This window comes from Macrotis lagotis, chromosome X, assembly GCF_037893015.1.
Source record: "Macrotis lagotis isolate mMagLag1 chromosome X, bilby.v1.9.chrom.fasta, whole genome shotgun sequence".
In the NCBI taxonomy this organism is placed as follows: Eukaryota; Metazoa; Chordata; class Mammalia; order Peramelemorphia; family Peramelidae; genus Macrotis; species Macrotis lagotis.
This window is the reverse complement of record NC_133666.1, coordinates 567877806-567895546: the sequence shown is the minus strand read 5'-3', so window position 1 is coordinate 567895546 and position 17741 is coordinate 567877806. Positions and strand designations below refer to the sequence as shown.

Sequence of the window (17741 nt, the reverse complement as noted above, 5' to 3'; positions counted from 1 at the left end):
ATACACATTTAATACAAAATAGTAATTAATGAGCTGTACTGAATTCCAGAGAACTGCCTTCACATATGAAGAAAAGGGCAAAAAGAATAATTTTTTACACAATTGTTGTAACACCTAAAATCCTTCTTTTCTAATTTGCTGGATTTAACTTTGAAAATGAATTTTTCTAATATAAATTTCTCTTGCACTAACTTCTTTATAGGATATAGTACTGAATGTTCAGATAACAGGCATAAATGTTATCTTTTAATGCTGTTTTATAGATCTTATTGATCTAAACACAAAGTAACAATTAACTTCAGTAGAAGAAGTGGTTATACTGTATTTTTAAGACTGATAATTTAAATTGCCTTATCATAAATATCACCTTAAGACCTATTAAGGGTAACTTTTGTAATGTCTAATTATAAATCACTGTTCTTCATGAAATATTTTACTATATTGCCCTTTTAAGTAAAAGAAGGGGATGCCCATAGCATAATGTTACTTTCACAAATAGAAAAAGCACCCAGTCTCTTGTGATCTTGTCATGAAAGGATGCTTCTACAGAGTATGTGCTGAGCATGGTAAACTGTAATTAGACACATTCACTTTCAGTGAGTTTAGACATAGTTAACATTCATTTTCTTGAAGGTAAGATGAAGAGAGGGAGCACGGAATAAGGGATATTGAACTGACCTCTGAGTCAGAAAGGTCAAGGCTCTAATCCAGCCTTCTGAGAAGAATATTAGTTGTCCACCCCTGGATAAGTCTTCTAATATCAGTGCTCTGAGACAACTCTCTAAGACTATAAATGGCAGGGAATAGGTACTGTTGTTATTCAGTTGTTTCAGTCATGGCCAAATCTCAATAACCACATTTGAGGTTTTCTTGGCAAAAATTTTGGAGTGGTTTGTCACTTCCATCTCGAGATCATTTTACAGAGGAGGAAACTGAGGCAAACCTATGACCCTGAGAAAGTCAACTGGTTAACCCTGTTGCTTCAGTTTGGTCTTGTTTTGTTTTGAAAATGAAACCCAACGAAGGCATCATTTAATTTATCATTTTTACAAATAACCTCGTCCTTCAAGAAATGTACTTGTCTCTGGCTATATAGAAAAAGCAAATGATTTCTTGAAAAAAAGAAATACCAATGGCATCAGGAAATAAATGCCAAGCTTGGGCAGATCAAGTTTTCTATCCTTTGGTCTGGCAGTCTCCTTTGAAACCCCAATTCTCAATGTGCCTTTAAGTTGTTTTTTTTTTTTGCATGGCAAGGCAGGCAGGGGGGATGGACAAAGTTCCCATTTTGTGAATCTCTTCATATTACAAAAGTAATTTTTTTCAAAATCTTCAGCCTCTTGGTTTTTGCAATCTCAAATATCTTTTTTTTTTTCACTGAGTTCCATGTCCTTCTTTAACAATATAAGGTCAGTCTGGAAATCATTGACATGCAAAGCCAACACAATTACATAAACTGCAATATTCTGACTTTCATTGATGCATCAATCAAGTGCCTTAAGCTGTTATTATTAGTAGTAAAACTAGTAAAATTTTTCAGGGGTTTGGTATTTATAATATGTGGCACATCAGGTCCCATTGAATTATTTATCATAATGATATTCTGGAATCTGAATTTGATGAATATATTTAAAAATCATGGACATTGAACTTTGTGGTCCCGTTTTCCTCATATAAAGAAAGACAAGTTCTTCCAGGCTTCTATAACAAACAGACATCATTTTGACAATTTCTTCAAATGTAAAATTCTATGGAACTGGAAGCACTTTGTATTCTTCAGGAGAAAGAAGGTATTCAAATTTAAAATTTTTCTCTGGCATTTCACCATCAGCATAGGAAGAAGATAGGTAGGCAGATTCATGTTTGGGTCATCCTGAATGACATCATTCACAATGGCAGTGACTCCCTTTTCATTTATAATATTTTTGGCAACTTTGTTTAAAGTTTCACTGCCAATTTTGTTCATTCTTAGGAAACTCAAAATTTGCTTTTGTATGGTGGTCCCAAGGACCTCAACCCAGAAGTCCACCTGATCGCTGTAAAATTTGGTCTAATGTTATTTCACTATCTTTCAAGTCATCTGAAAGCATTGGTTTCATGTTAAACAACTTAGCATCATATATTTCCATTTGATCAGAATTCATAGAATCTTAAGTAGATGCCTTAGCTTGCTCTTAGAAAATAAATTAATAGTTAAACAAATGGTGACATTTAATTAAATAGTAATGTTCCAAAGAAATTATGAAAGAATGAGTTCAAAGAATCCTGGATAACATGAATTGAAATAGAATGATGTGATCAGAACTAGAAAAACAATTTATTCAAGGACAAAAACATTATAAAAAATAACTTTTAAAAATTAAAGAGTTCTCTTTCCTGACATAACTAACAATGCTTCTAAGGGTACATTAATGAAGCATATTATCTCCTAAGGGAGAAGGTTCAGAAAGAGCAGTGTATTTGTGGACATGGCAATTCATTTTGGTTGGTAGTGCTTATTTCTTACAAGTTTTTTTTTCTTCTTTCGATTTTTCATAGTGGTGGATGAGGGAGGAAAGGTTAAAAAGAAAAAGGGCAAGTAATAATGAAAACAAAAAAGAGGAACTTTGAAATTTTTTTAAAAATGTATAGAACAGGAAGTTCAGAATGATGCAAATTATATATTTTTCAATAAACAAATTAAAACTTTCATTTACATTGCAGGATTAGAATAGAAATGAATTTCCTTGTGTCTTTCATGAACAACTGAGGAGAAAACTTTCAGAAGACCATCAACAGTGATTGGAGTAAAATAGAAAAAGAGGATTAACCAGAGCATGCTGAGAAAAATGATTTGTTTCACCAAAAGTTCCTTAAGCTAAAAATGAAATAAGAAAGTTAGTTTTATAAACTAAGTTCTATTCTCTAGGATCTTACCAATAACCCATGGGTGGATGGCATCCTTACAAATGCCAACCCTGATACAAACTTCTGAGGGCATTCTATACAGAAAGGATGCAAAAAAACAAATCAGATGACCAATGTTATTTCTCATAGATGACATAGTTCTATAATATGATCCTATCATAACTTATAATATTTGTTTCAAATTCCTATTGCTCTTTCCGCATCCAAAATATCTCTTATCTTGTAATTTGTTGATCTAAGCTAAGGAATTTATTGGTGTTATCACTGAACTGACAAAATAGTATTGAGACAGGCCAAGTCAACATTTTTCATGTCAAAGACATGAAATGACATAGCAGACAAACATTTTTACACACTGAGACAACTTTCAGATTTATAACCATTAGTTAGGAGCTAAGAGACTGATTTTTTTTATCAGAAATATGGAATAAAAGAGTATCAGACTTGGAAGAATCAATTTGCTAATCCCAATGAAAATGAGAAAGGGAAAAATATCAGTGCTTTGGCCTAATAAAAAATCATTATGTTTAATGGAGAAGTAACTCTCTTCAGGAATTAATCTCTCAAAATGAACCTAGTTATGAGGACAAACCTAGGCTAGTTTGACTTATAAAATTTGACTTACAAAATCAGGTTTATAGTTGCAAAGGTCAGGTCATGTCCAGCCTTTCTTCATTCACTTCTGTTAGAAACAGTTTCCCCCAAAAAGCAACAGGGAAAGGAAGGGAAAACACTCTAAGAATCCTTGTGTCCAAAAGGAATAAGCCGTTCCATTTAGATCTCTGTTCCTGTCCTATTAGTAGCCTTTCTTAATTTAAAAGTGGCATTTGTCAACGGAATATAATCCCTTTTCACCAGTATATGACAGCACACATAATCTTGATCTCTGTCCTCCCAAGTTTTCATCTGCTGGTTTTATTGTTCTGTATATTGTAGACACTCAAAAGTTATTGATTGCCTTATATGTCCAAATTTAGCTTCATTTATGACCAAAACAGGGAAAAGAGATGAATTAGCAAAGAAGCAACTGACAGGAATTCTATAATTATAAAGAATAAAAGGACGGCTAGGTGGCATAGTGGATAAAGCACCGGCCCTGGAGTCAGGAGTACCTGGGTTCAAATCCGGTCTCAGACACTTAATACTTATCTAGCTGTGTGGCCTTGGGCAAGCCACTTAACCCCGTTTGCCTTACCAAAAAAAAAAAAAAACTAAAAAAAAAAAGAATAAAAACCTGTGCTGGTTTCCTTTCATCATTTTAACTAAAACTTTACCATTTCGCAGTTTCTTCAATTTTAGTTTCTTATTACAAGATAGGTTATTCAGGCCAAGCTTGTCATGTTTAAACATGAAGCTTCAGAATTTGAAAAATCTAGCTTCCTGGCCCTTCTACCTTTCTTTTCTCTTGTCCTTCTTCCTTTTATCAAATTCATCTGGAATTGATCATAAAAACCTGAAAGTTTTAGGCTTCCATTTGGTGTTCAAAGACCCACCTGGGAACAAGTGACTTTTAAAAATGTATGGAACAGAAAGTGCAGAATGATGCATAGATAAGCAAAATAAATATTTTTTTTCAATTAACAAATTCAAACTTTTATTTACATTGCAAGAATAGAGAAGAAACAAATTTTTAAAAAATTGTAATATTCCTGCATTTTTTGCCCTATTTCTGCCAATAGGTTAGTCTTGGGTAAGTGTAAGGCCCATGGTAAACCAGATAATGTCCCCACACTAAGATGGCCCCATATATAAATAAAGCTAAAATCACATTTAAAATATAGCTACAACTTTTTAAATACAAATTTGGAATGTGTTTGTGTGCATGTATGTATGTATATAATTCAGGTTTGGGAGTTTGGGGTTTCTTTGCTTTTTTTAAAGTCCCAACTGGGAATATCATCTTTCTTCTACCTTACTTCAAGGATTCTAAATTCTGATTACTAATAAGAAAGCCAAACTCTTTACCCCTAACTTCCCTTTTTCCATCCTCACTACTTGCTTTCATTTTTCAATTATCTCTCTCATTTTCTTTTCTCCCCTCATTTTATTTTTTCTTTCTTTTAGCTATGTGTCTCTGCTTCTTTCATCTTTGTCTTTCCTCTACTTCCTTGTTCCTTTAAGCTAGATATTTTTAAAAATAATATGTGGAATTTATATTATATATATATATATATATAAAATTTTAAAGTAAGTGTCAGGAAATTAAAGTAATGATTTCATGTATAATCTCTTATTTTCTGATACATTTATGGAAATGGTTTTCTATGAAATTCATTACAGAAAATTAACATTAATAGAAAGGTATTCAGTTTACAGTATTGGTCACATAAGGACAGCTATTTTTTCTTCTATACCAAAAAACACCTCACAAGTATTAGCAAGACTTCAGTAAATTGCAAATAATGATGACTATGATGCTTTCAGAATTTAAAGACCATATCAAAAGCAAATACACTCAGAATTGTGGAGGTATGTGATGGGTAGAGTAGTGGTCAAGGAAATTGCGATTTACTGAGATTTTATATAACCTATATCCTCTCTTACTAGCATTTTTTAAATACACAGGCAGCAATTGCACAACTGTACCCAAAATAAATTTTATCTTAAAACCAAATCCTATGCTTTATTTTTTAAAAGTTAAAACCACTAAGCACAAATATTTATGACTCTTCTAACATATGTTAATAGTTTTTCCATGAATAATGTTTTTAAAGTTACCACTCAGCTCAACAAGTTGCCATGGAAATGGAATAGAACTTAAATTTCCTGCATCCCATTTCATATAAAGGAAGAAAAAGGAACAATGACTAAAATCAAAGTTCTGAATTAAAAATATTCTGAACCAAGCATCATGATTTTTCAATACATAGGTACCTTTAGTTATAAAACTGAAAGAGAAACATTTCTGTATTAACAATATAGTACAAGTTTCTTTCTTTTTGGTTTGGGGGGAGGTAGGAGTCCAAGCTCAGAAAGGGTGAAAGCTGGCTTTGATTTCTTTCATAAGAACCGAAATCACTCTGACTCTTGAAGATTGGCAGAAAATAGGCCCCAGGACAAGTCCTACTTTTGGACCCCAATTGGTTCTGCATGAATATAGATAACAAATGTTGTTGAGAGGGTCTGCCCTCCTCAGATTGATTTTTTTTAAACTAGGTACAAGAGTTCAATTTCTACCTTATTTCTTACCTTGTCTTAAACAGTGAATAGATTCTTGCCTCAGTCAAACTGAGACCTGTTAACAATCTTACTTTAAAAATAAACAAGGTCTCCCACTGCATGCAGGAGCATTTCCAGTTATCTTGATCTATATCACTTCAATTTTTATATCACTCAATTAGGTAAATTTTAAAATATTAACATTCACAGTCAAGATGATGGAGAAAAGACAGGCACTGTGCTAATGACTCCTGGCTTTCCCTCAGAATTAATATGAATCAAACCTCTTAACAGAATTCAAATCCATAAAATCCAGAAAGAAGAACATCTACCAACAAGGTCCTTTGACCTTGACGTGGTTAAGTTGGGGGCAGAGAACTAGTCCATGGGTGATGAGGTGAGAACATGGACTAACCCAAGAACAACCTCAGAAGCTTTGGCTTTGTTAACAGGCAAGAAAGCAGAGCAGAGGGTGGGAGAGCTCCCAGCACAGTGACTAGACATCAATCTGGTCAGCTCTGCTGGCCAGGAAGAGTAGGGACACCTGGGGGTATTTTCAATTGACTCCATGTATTTACAGTTGCCCCACCCCATCCATCCCTGTGAGAGAAAGAGCAAACACAGTAACAACCCCACCCCCCACCCCAGTCTCCAGTGTGGGCAACATATCTCTCTCAGTGCTGAGTGAATAATAAAATTAACTAAATAGTCAAAGGGTGAAGCCCACATTGTCCAAGGATAATCAGACCCTGCTGCTCCCCCCACCCACCCATCCAGGCCTAGGGAGTGAGCAACAAATCAAGTTGATAGACATTCCAGAGAAAGCACCTACCATCCCCTACTGGCCAGATCACGTGGACTTACTAAGCCCAGTGAGCAAAGTCTATAGTGTTTTCAAAATCACCCCCTCCACCCAACACAAGATCCTCCGAAAATGAAGAAAAGCATGCAAAAGGGAAGTCTATTGAAAACTACTTCAAAGATAAAAGGCCCTAACTCAGAGAGAGCTAGAACTTCTGAGGAGAATATGAATTGGTCTCTAACCCAGGAAGACTTCTTAGATGAGATCAGAAAGGAGTTTAAAAATCAATTGGGGGGCAGCTAGGTGGTGTAGTGGCGGGCGGCTAGGTGGCATAGTGGATAAAGCACCAGCCCTGGAGTCAGGAGTACCTGGGTTCAAATCCAGTCTCAGACACTTAATAATTACCTAGCTGTGTGGCCTTGGGCAAGCCACTTAACCCCATTTGCCTTGCAAAAAACCTAAAAAAAAATCAATTGGAAAAATTGGGAAAAGAAACTCAATAGAAAATTGACACCTTGCAACAAGAAAACAAATATTTAAAAAATACAATAGGACAAATGCAAAAAAGAAAATAATTCACTCAAAACCTCAATTGGGCAAATGGAAAACTTCAAAATTAAAATAGAGTAATTGGAAAAAGAGTTGCAAAATATAAATGAAGAAAATTCTTCCCTAAAAAAAAGAATGGAATCTGTGGAAACCAATGACTTCATTTTTTAAAATTTTTTAGATTTTTCAAGGCCATGGGATTAAGTGGCTTGCCCAAGGCCACAGGACTAGGTTATTATTAAGTGTCTGAGGTCAGATTTGAACCCAGGTACTCCTGACTCCAAGGCCAGCACTCTATTCACTGTACCACCTAGCCACCCCCCAAAACCAATGACTTCATGAGGCAACAAGAATCTGTTAAATAAAACCAAAAATTCAAAAAAAAATAGCAGAAAATGTAAAATACCTCATCAGCAACATCACTGACCTCAAGAATAGATCCAGAGGAGACAATTTAAGAATGATTGGGTTCCTGAAAACATTGAAGAGAAAAAAAAAGCTTGAACTCAATATTACAGGATTTAGTGATAGAAAATTGTCTTGATATCATGGAACTAGAGGGCAAAATAGCTATTGAAAGAATAGATTGATCCCCTCCTGAAAGGGATCCAAAATGAAAACACAAAGCAATATTATGGTCAAATGCCAGAACTATCAGATAAAAAAAAAGAGAAAATCCTGCAAGCAACTAGAAAGAAGCAATTAGAATATAAGGAGCCACTGTAAGGATTATAGAGGACATGACTGCATAAACATTAAGGGATTAAAGGACCTGGAATGAGATATTCTGAAGAGCAATGGAGCTTGGAATGCAGCCAAAGATTTGCTATCTGGCAAAATTGAACCTTCCCTCCCAGGGTAAAACATGGACACTCAATGAAATAGGAGACTTCCAACTTTTCCTGATGAAAAGGTCAGAGCTAAGTAGAAAATTTGGATTTCAGACAGGAGACTCAAGAAACAAATAAAAAGGGAAAAGAAAAAAAACTTATCCAATAAGATGAAATTGTCTATAATCCCAACTAGGAGAAAGATTCTTATAACTCTCTAGAATTGTAAATCTATTAGAGAGAAAATACTTAGCCAAAAGTGATAGACACTCATGACTAATCCGTGAATCTGATAGAATGATTTAAAAATAGTATCTCCTTTAAAAGGGATGGGGACAGTAAAGAGATGGGAGGAAGGAGGTGATTGAATTACATCAAGAGGTAGAAAGGACCTATTGCAATAGAGAGGAAGAAGGGAGGAGGTAAGAACCACCTGAATCTTACTCTCATCAGATTTGGCTTAAATTTAACATACACACACTCAGTTAAGTTAAGAAATCTATCTTACCTTTCACGTATTATAAGGGGGAGGGGGAGGAAAAGAGGAACTAGCAGAAGAAAGGGAAGGAAGAAAGGGCAAAGAGAAAGGTGAAAGAAAGTGGAGGGGGTTGGATATACACAAACACACTGAAGGTGGTGATATTCAGAAACAAAATACTGGGGAATATGGATAAAGTGGAAAAATGGAAAAAATAAAAATAGAGGGAAGGTGGCATAGAAAGCAATAAAGAGTAATTATAATTTTGAATGTGAATGGGATGAACTCTCCTATAAAATGTAAGTGAATAACAGAGGATATTAAAAACCAAAATCTTATAATATGCTACTTACAAGAAACTTATTTGAAGCAGAGAGATACATATAGATTAAAGGTAAAATGTTGGAACAAAAATATATTTTGCTTCAACTTAAGTGAAAAAAGCAGGGGTAGTCCTTAGCAGCTGCAAAAATAGATCTCATTAAAAGAGATATGGAAGGAAACTACATCCTCCTAAAAGGTAACAGACAATGAAGCAATTTCAAAAATAAATAAGTATGCATCAAGTGGTATAACATCCAAATTCTTAGATGAGAAGTTCAATGAGTTACAGGAAGACATGGGCAGCAAAACTCCTCTGGTAGGAGACCTCAATCTCCCACTCTCAGATTTATATAAATCTAACCATAAAATAAACATGAAGGAAGTTAAGGAGTTAAATAGAATTTTAGAAAACCTAGATATGATAGACCTTTGGAGGAAACTGAATGGGGATAGAAAGGAATATACTTTTTTTGTGGTACATGGCACTTACACAAAAACTGACCATGTAGTAGCACATAAAAACCTTATACTCAAATGCATAAAGGCAGAAATAGTGAATACATCCTTCTCAGATCATATTGCAATAATGAACCATGGAGAGATAGACCTAAAACTAATTGGAAATTAAATAGCCTCAGTTTTATTTATTTATTTAAGGCAATAGGGTTAAGTGAATTGCCCAAGATAACACAGCTAGTCAATTCTTAAGTGTCTGAGTTTGGATTTTAACTCAGATCCTCCTGACTCCAGGTCCAGTGCTCTATCCGCTGAGCTACCCAGCTGCCCCTTAAATAGCCTCATTTTTAAATAATGAGTGGATCAAACAACACATTATAGAAAGAATTAATTATTTCATCCTAGATAACGACAATAGTGAGACAACATGCCAAAACTTATGGGATATAGCCAAGGTAGTTGTCAGGGGATATATTATATCTCTAAATGCTTACATGAATAAATTAGAGAAAGAAGATATCAATGAACTAAGCATGAAACTAAATAAAATAGAAAAAGAACAAATTAAAAAAAACCCAAATAAATACCAAATTAGAAATTCTAAATATTAAAAGAGAAATTAATAAAATCAAAACCAAGAAAATTATTGAACTAATAAATAAAACCAAGAGTTGTTATATGAAAAAACTAACAAAATTGATAAATCTCTGGTTAATTTTATTTAAAAAAGAAGGAAGAAAACCAAATTGCTAGTATCATAAATGAAAAAGGTGAACTCATGACCAATTAGGAGGAAATTAAAATAATATTTCAGAATTATTTTGCCCAACTGTATGCCAGTAAATTTCATAATCTAAGTGAAATGTTTGAAAATGTACAAAAACATAAGTTTCCCAGGTTAAAGAAATTCAACAAGCCATTATTGAACTCCCTAAGAAAAAAATCTCCAGGGCCAGATGGATTCACAAGTGAATTCTATCAAATATTTAAGGATCAATTTATTCTAATTCTATATAAACTCTGAAAACATAGGTGAAGACAGAATTCTGCCTAACTCTTTCTGTGACACTAATATGGTGCTGATACCTAAAACCAGGAAGAGTCAAAATAGAAAATGAAAATTATAGACTTATCTCCCTTATAAATATAGATGCAAAACTCTCAAATAAAATCTTAGGAAAGCAATTACAGCAAATTATCACTAGAATAATTCACTATCACCAAGTAGGATTTTTCCCAGAAATGCAGGGTTGGTTCAATATTAGGAAAACTCTAAGTATAATTAATTAAATCAGTAACAAAATTATCAGAAATCATATGATTATCTAAATAGATAGTGAAAAGGCTTTTGACAAAATACAGCAACCCATCCTACTAAAAACACTAGAGAACATAGGAATAAATGAATTGTTCCTTAGAATGATTAGTAATATTTATCTAAACACATCAACAATCATTACACGCAATGGGGATAAGCTAGAGGCATTCCCAATAAGATCAGGGGTGAAACAAAGAGGCCTATTATCACCACTACTATTCAATATTGTGTTAGAAACATTAGTTTCAGCAATAAGAGAGGAAAAAGAAATTAAAGGAATTATAATTGGGAAGGAAGAAACAAAACTCTCACTTTTTTGCAGATGACATGATGGTATACTAGAGAATCCTAAAAAAAAATCATCTAAAAACTACTAGAAACTATTAGCAACTTTAGCAAAGTCACAGGATATAAAATAAATCCACATATGTCTTCAGCATTTCTATATATGACTAGCAAGGTACAGCAGCAAGAGCTAGTAAGAGAAATCCCATTCAAAGTATCTTCAGACAATATAAAATACTTGATAGTCTACCTTCCAAGGCAGTCCCAGAATATCTATGAAAACAACTACAAAGCACTTCTCACACAAATAAAATCAGATTTAAATAACTGGGCAAATATCAACATGGACAGGCCAAGCTAATATAATAAAAATGACAATTCTACCTAAATGAAACTACCTATTTAGCACCCTAGTAATCAAAATTCCAAAAAAAATTACTCTAATGAGGAATGAAAAAAATTGTAGGTAAATTTATAAATAAAATAATAAGAAATAAAAAGTCAAGAATTTCCAGGGATTTAATGAAAGAGTGCAAAAGAAGATAGCTTAGCCCTACCAGATTTAAAATTATAGTATGAAGCATTACTCATCAAAACTGTTTGGTATTGGCTAAGAAATAGAGTGGTGGATCAATGGAATGGACTAGGTGCAAAAGAGATAGCAGGAAATGATTATAGTAGTCTGCTGTTTGATAAACCCAAAGACATTCAAAGAGAAAATGGCTAATCAGTCACACAGAAAATTCGTTCCTGTTAGTGTTTTAGAAGTTCAAGTTTTGAAACAACTCATGTAATTTTTTTTTTTACTTTAAATAAGGAAGGACACAATCTAGTACTAGGTAAAGGCATTTGGTAATGAGATAGTGAGAACTAGAGCAGAATGAACAAAACTTTTCTACAAGTTGCCAAAATTTAGGGTATTGAAAGGACTCACAGCTATTTAAGAAACATTGATAGCTCAAAGTTATAACTCATAGTGATTCTGTAATCTTTAATGACTGGTTCTATTCTGTAATTGATCCTATTCTATAACACTACTCATTTTGTATTATTGTTCAAATTACGTCTTCAGCCTTGAGCTACATTTAGGAGTCCTAATTTTCTCAAAGTTAAATTAAATGTATAATTGTCTCTCAAACTATTCTGTTGGCCCAGGATATCTGTTTATTTGTGTTTATTCCCTAACAATATTAACCTATCAATGATTTCAAGAGGCAGATAAGTCACAATAAACAATTAACATTCTTTAATTGTCACAGGAGTGTGATTAGCCTCATCTCAATATCAAACCATTTTTCTTGGCATAGCCAATTATAATATTTAACAACTACGCAGATGCACTTCTTTCCTTTGTGTCAATAAAAAGCCCTTGCCCTTCTTCACCTTACAGAAGTGACCAATCTGACTCACTTTATACATATCACTGTTAAACTGATTTTTCTCAGGCTATGTACCTTAGTTTATCAATATTGAATTTACTACCAACAGCTTGCAATGATGTTAAATTAAGGAGTTACTAGACAGTTTGCTTGCGTTGAAGTATCCCAGAGTAACTTCCTTTTCACTTACACCTGAGTGGCTTCATTGTATTTTAGGGCCTCTGCACACATAATCTCATGGAGCAGCTTAATTTAAAAAAATAAATTTGGGGGTATTTTAATGCTATTTATTGTGGCTTCTTTGCTATTTATTGTGTTTTTAAGAAACTTTCCCTGAGTATAAAAATATGTTCATTAGGATCAATATAAAGAATTCTTAAATTTTTTTTTCAAGAAAGTATTGCCAGTATAAAGGAACTACTTATATTTGAAGGTAGTATGGCACAATGGAAAGATAATATACTTTGGAATCAAAGGACCTCAAGTTCAAAACCCATCTCTGACTCTTACTTTTTAAATTGAAATTTAAGTTCATGTTTCCAATTACATACAATTCATTCATTTGTAAATTTAGATTTCCACCTTTTACTACCACCCTTACTTCCCTCCCTCCTCCTCATGGAGGCAGTCTGGTGAAAGTCGTACACGTACCTCCGTGTTTAATATACTTACATATTGGTCATTTTGTGAAAGAGGAATCAGAATTAAAGGGAAAGAAGAAAAAAACAATAGAAAGGAAGGAAAAAACACAAGAGAACTTTTAAAAATGTAAACATTGTATGTATTCAGATTCTGTGGGGTTTTTTTCCCTCTGAATGAGGATATAATTGTCCATAGCAGATCTCTCTGGGTTATCTTTGATCTCTGATCTGCTGAGAGGAGTTGCATTCATTAACTTAAAATGTTGCTGTTAATATATACAATGTTCTCTTGGTTCTGTTCCCTTCACTAAGCATCAGTTCATGCTATTCTTTCCAGGATACTCTAAAGTCCAAACACTCATGGTTTCTTATAGAACTGTGGTACTCCATAAAATTCATATACCATTGCTTGTTCGCCAATTGATGGGCATTCCCTCAATTTCTAATTCTTTGCCACTATGAAAAAAGCTGCCTTAAATATTTTTGAACATGTGAAATTTTTCCCATTTTTTGTGATTTTATTTGGATGTAGACCTAGTATTGATTATTCTGGGTCAACAGGTATGATCAGTTTTATTGCATGCTGGGGATAGTTCCAGATTGCTCTCCAGAATGGCTGGATCAGTCCCCAATTCCACCAAAAATGCATTAATTTCCCGATTTTCCCGTATTCTCTCCAACATTGATTATTAGCCAATCTGAGAGATGAGGTGGTACCTGAGTTTTTTCATTTTGCATTTTTCTAATCAAAAATGAATAGAACATTTTGTCATATGATTACATGCAATTTTTATTTCTTCATCTGTAAACTGTTCAGATCCTTTGACTGTTTATCAATTGAGGAATAACTTGTAATCTTATAAATTTGATTCAGCAATCTATATAGTTTAGAAATGAGTCCTTTGTCAAAAACACTAGCTGTGAAAATTGTTTCCTAGCTTCCTGCATTCCTCTCAGGTTTTTTTTTTTTTTTTGCAAGGCAAACGGGGTTAAGTGGCTTGCCCAAGGCCACACAGCTAGGTAATTATTAAGTGTCTGAGACCGGATTTGAACCTGGGTACTCCTGACTCCAGGGCCAGTGCTTTATCCACTGCGCCACCTAGCCGCCCCATTCCTTTCAATATTGATTGAATTGGCTTTATTAATGTAAAAATTTTTTAATTAAATATAATCAAAATAATTCATTTTGTAACTCATAATATTCCCTATTTTTTGTTTTTTCATAAATTTCTCCCATTTTTATAGATGTGAGAAAGTATATTTCTTGTTCTCTTTATTGGTCAATAGAATTACTTATTTTGACCTTAATTTGTTATTGGTTGTGAGATGTGCACTATACCTAGTTTTTGCCATACTGTTTTCCAGCATTCCCAACAGTTTTTGGTTGAATATTAAATTCTTATCCCAGATGCTAATGCCTTTGGGTTTGTCAAACAGTTGATTACTAAAATCATTTGTGACTATTCCTTTTGTATCTACAGTAATTCACTGGTCTATTAATCTAATTCTTAAACAGTACCAGGCAGTTTTGATGATTGTTGCTTTATAGTACAGTTTTGGATCTGGTACAGCTAGGCCATCTTCCTTTACTTTTTCTTTTCATCAATTCCCTTGATATTTCTGTCATTTTTTTTCTCCAGATGAATTTTATTAGTATTTTTTCTAGCTCAATAAAATATTTTTGGCATAGCACTGAATAAATAAATTAATTTTGGAAAAATAGTCATTTTTATTATATTACATGTCTTAGCTCAGCCTAACCATGAGTAATTGAGATTTTTCCAGTTGTTTAGATCTGATTTTATTCATGTGAAAAGTAGTTAGTAATTGTGTTCATAAGTTTTCTGGGTTTGCTTGGAGGTAGATTCCTAATTATTTAATATTGTATACAATTTCTTTAAATAGAATTTCTTTTTCTGCTTCTTGCACTTGGACTGTGTTATTCATATACAGAAATGCTGACGATTTATGTGGATTTATTTTATATCTTGCTTTGTTGAGGTTGTAAATTTTTTCAATTAGTTTTTCATTTGATTTTCTAGAGTTCTCTAAGTATACCATCATACCATCTGCAAAGACTGGAAAAAATTGCTTCTCCATTGCTGGTTCTAATTCTTCCAATTACTTTTTTTCTTCTCTTATTCCTAACTTTTTTTTTTGCAAGGCAATGGGGTTAAGTGGCTTGCCCAAGGCCACACAGCTAGGTAATCATTAAGGTCTGAGGCCAGATTTGAACTCAGGTACTCCTGACTCCAGCACCGGTGCTCTATCCACTGCACCACCTAGACACCCCTAACATTTCTAATATAAAAATGAATGATAGTACTGATAATGGACATCATTTCAATGATGATCTTATTGGAAAAGCTCCTAGTTTATCCCCATTACATATGTTTGTTGATGTTTCAAATAGATACTGATTATTATTTTAAAGACAATTCCACTTATTTCTTAACTTACTAGTGTTTTTAATAGGAATGGGTGTTGCATTTGTTCCAAAGTATTTTCAGGATCTATTGAGACAATCATATGATTTCTATTAGTTTTTGATATAGACTGTTATGTTGATTGTTGTCCTAATATTAAACCATCCCTGCCTTACCTAGTATAAATCCTCCCTGATAATGGTGTATTATAATGATGGTAATTTCTTTATTTATATTGTGATCTCTTTGTTCATAATTTATTTAAGCTTTTTCTGTCAATATTTATTAGGGAGATTGGTCTGTCATTTTCTTGCTCTGTTTTGGCTTTTCCTGTTTCAGGTAAAAGCACCAAATTATTGGCATAAAAGAATTTTGGCAGAACTCCATATTCTTCTATCTTTAAAATAATTTCTATAAAATTGGATTTATCTTTTTCCTTAAATATTTTATAGAGTTCACTTTTAAATCCTTCTGGACTAAGAGATTTTTTTCTTAGGGAGTTTATTGATTTCTTCATTTTCATTTTCTGAAATGGAGTTATTTTAGGGTTTTTTTATAATATTCTGTTAATCTGGGTAATTTGTATTTTTGTAAAATCCATTTACTTAACTTCAAATGTCAAATTTTTTGGCATACAGTTGGGCAAAACAGCTCTGAATTATCACTTTAAGTTCCTCCTCGTTGGTGATAAAGTTTACTCTTTTAATTTTTGATATGGGTGATTTGATTTTCTTTCTTTTTTAAAATCAGGATAGCTAAAGTTTTATAATTCTATTGTTTTTTTTTCATAAAATCAACTCTCATTTTCACTTATTAGATCAGTGGTTTTCTTACTATCAAGTTTATTATTTTTTCCTTTGATTTTCAGATTTTCTAATTTGATTTTTACTTGGGGATTTTTAATTTGCTCTTTTCCTTAGTTTTTTAGTTGCATGCCCAGTTCATTGATCTCTCTTTCTCTATTTTCTTCATAAGAATTTAGATATAAAAATTTTCACTAAAAACTGCTTTGACTGCATCCAATAATTTTTGCTATTATATCTCATTGGTGTCATTGTCATGGATGAAATTGCTGATTATTTCTATGCTTTTTTTGGTTTGATACACTCATTTTTAAATTAGATTATTTATTTTCCAGTTGATTTTTCTTTTATCTTTCCATGGCCCTTCATTATATATAATTTTTATAGCATAATGACCTAAAAAGGTCATTTAATATTTCTGCTTTTAAGTAAGGTTTTTATGCTCTAATATATGGTCATTTTTTCTATAGTTGTCATGTATAGCAGAGAAATGTGATTCCCATTCAATTTTCTCCAGAGGTCTATCATATATCAATTTTCTAAACTTCTATTCACCTTCTTAACTTCCTTCTTGTTTATTTTGTGGTTAGATTTATCTAATTCTGAGAGAGGGAGGTTGAGGTCCCTCACTGTAACAGTTTTACTGTCTGTGTTTCCCTTTAATTTGTTTAACATCTCTAAGAATTTGGAGGCTATGTATCACTTTGTGCATGCATGTTTAATACTGATATTACTTTATTGCCTTATGTTGACTTATAAGAACATGTAGTTTCCTGCCTTATCCCTTTTAATGAGACCTAATTTTGCTTTTACTTTGCATGAGATTAGGATTGCTACTCCTGATATTTTTATTTCTATTGAAGCATAATAAATTCTTTTCCAGACTTTTACCTTTACTCTATGTGTAACTCTCTCCTTCAAATGTGTTTCTTGTAAACAACATATGGTAGTATTCTGGTTTTTAATCCATTCTTCCATTTGCTTCTGTTTTTAGGAGAGTTCATCCCATTCACATTAACAGTTAAGATAACTGTTTTTTCCTCCAAGCTATCCTTCCATGTACATTTTTTTCTTTCCTTTCTCCTTATCCCTCCTCAAAATTGTTTTGCTCCCTTTCCCCCTTTACTTTTTCTTTTTATCTTTAACTTTACTTTTACTTTTGCCTTCCCTTTTATCAATTCCTTCTTACCATTTCTTTCTACTGAATTGTAGGGTAAGATAATTTTTGAAAGTCAATTGGGAATGCATGTTATTTTCTGTGAATCACATCTGTTGAAAGTAGGATTTGCTCAGTGACCTTTTTTTATCTTTCTTTTTTTTTGTTTTTGCTAGGCAAGTGGAGTTAAGTGGCTTGCCCAAGGCCACACAGCTAGCTAATTATTAA

The 17741-nt window shown here is 33.0% G+C and overlaps 1 pseudogene; it reads right to left on the bottom strand.

The window, feature by feature from the left end:
- Positions 1 to 1227: 1227 nt before the first annotated feature.
- Positions 1228 to 2144, bottom strand: LOC141499356 (DNA-directed RNA polymerase I subunit RPA49-like; annotated as a pseudogene).
- Positions 2145 to 17741: the final 15597 nt, after the last annotated feature.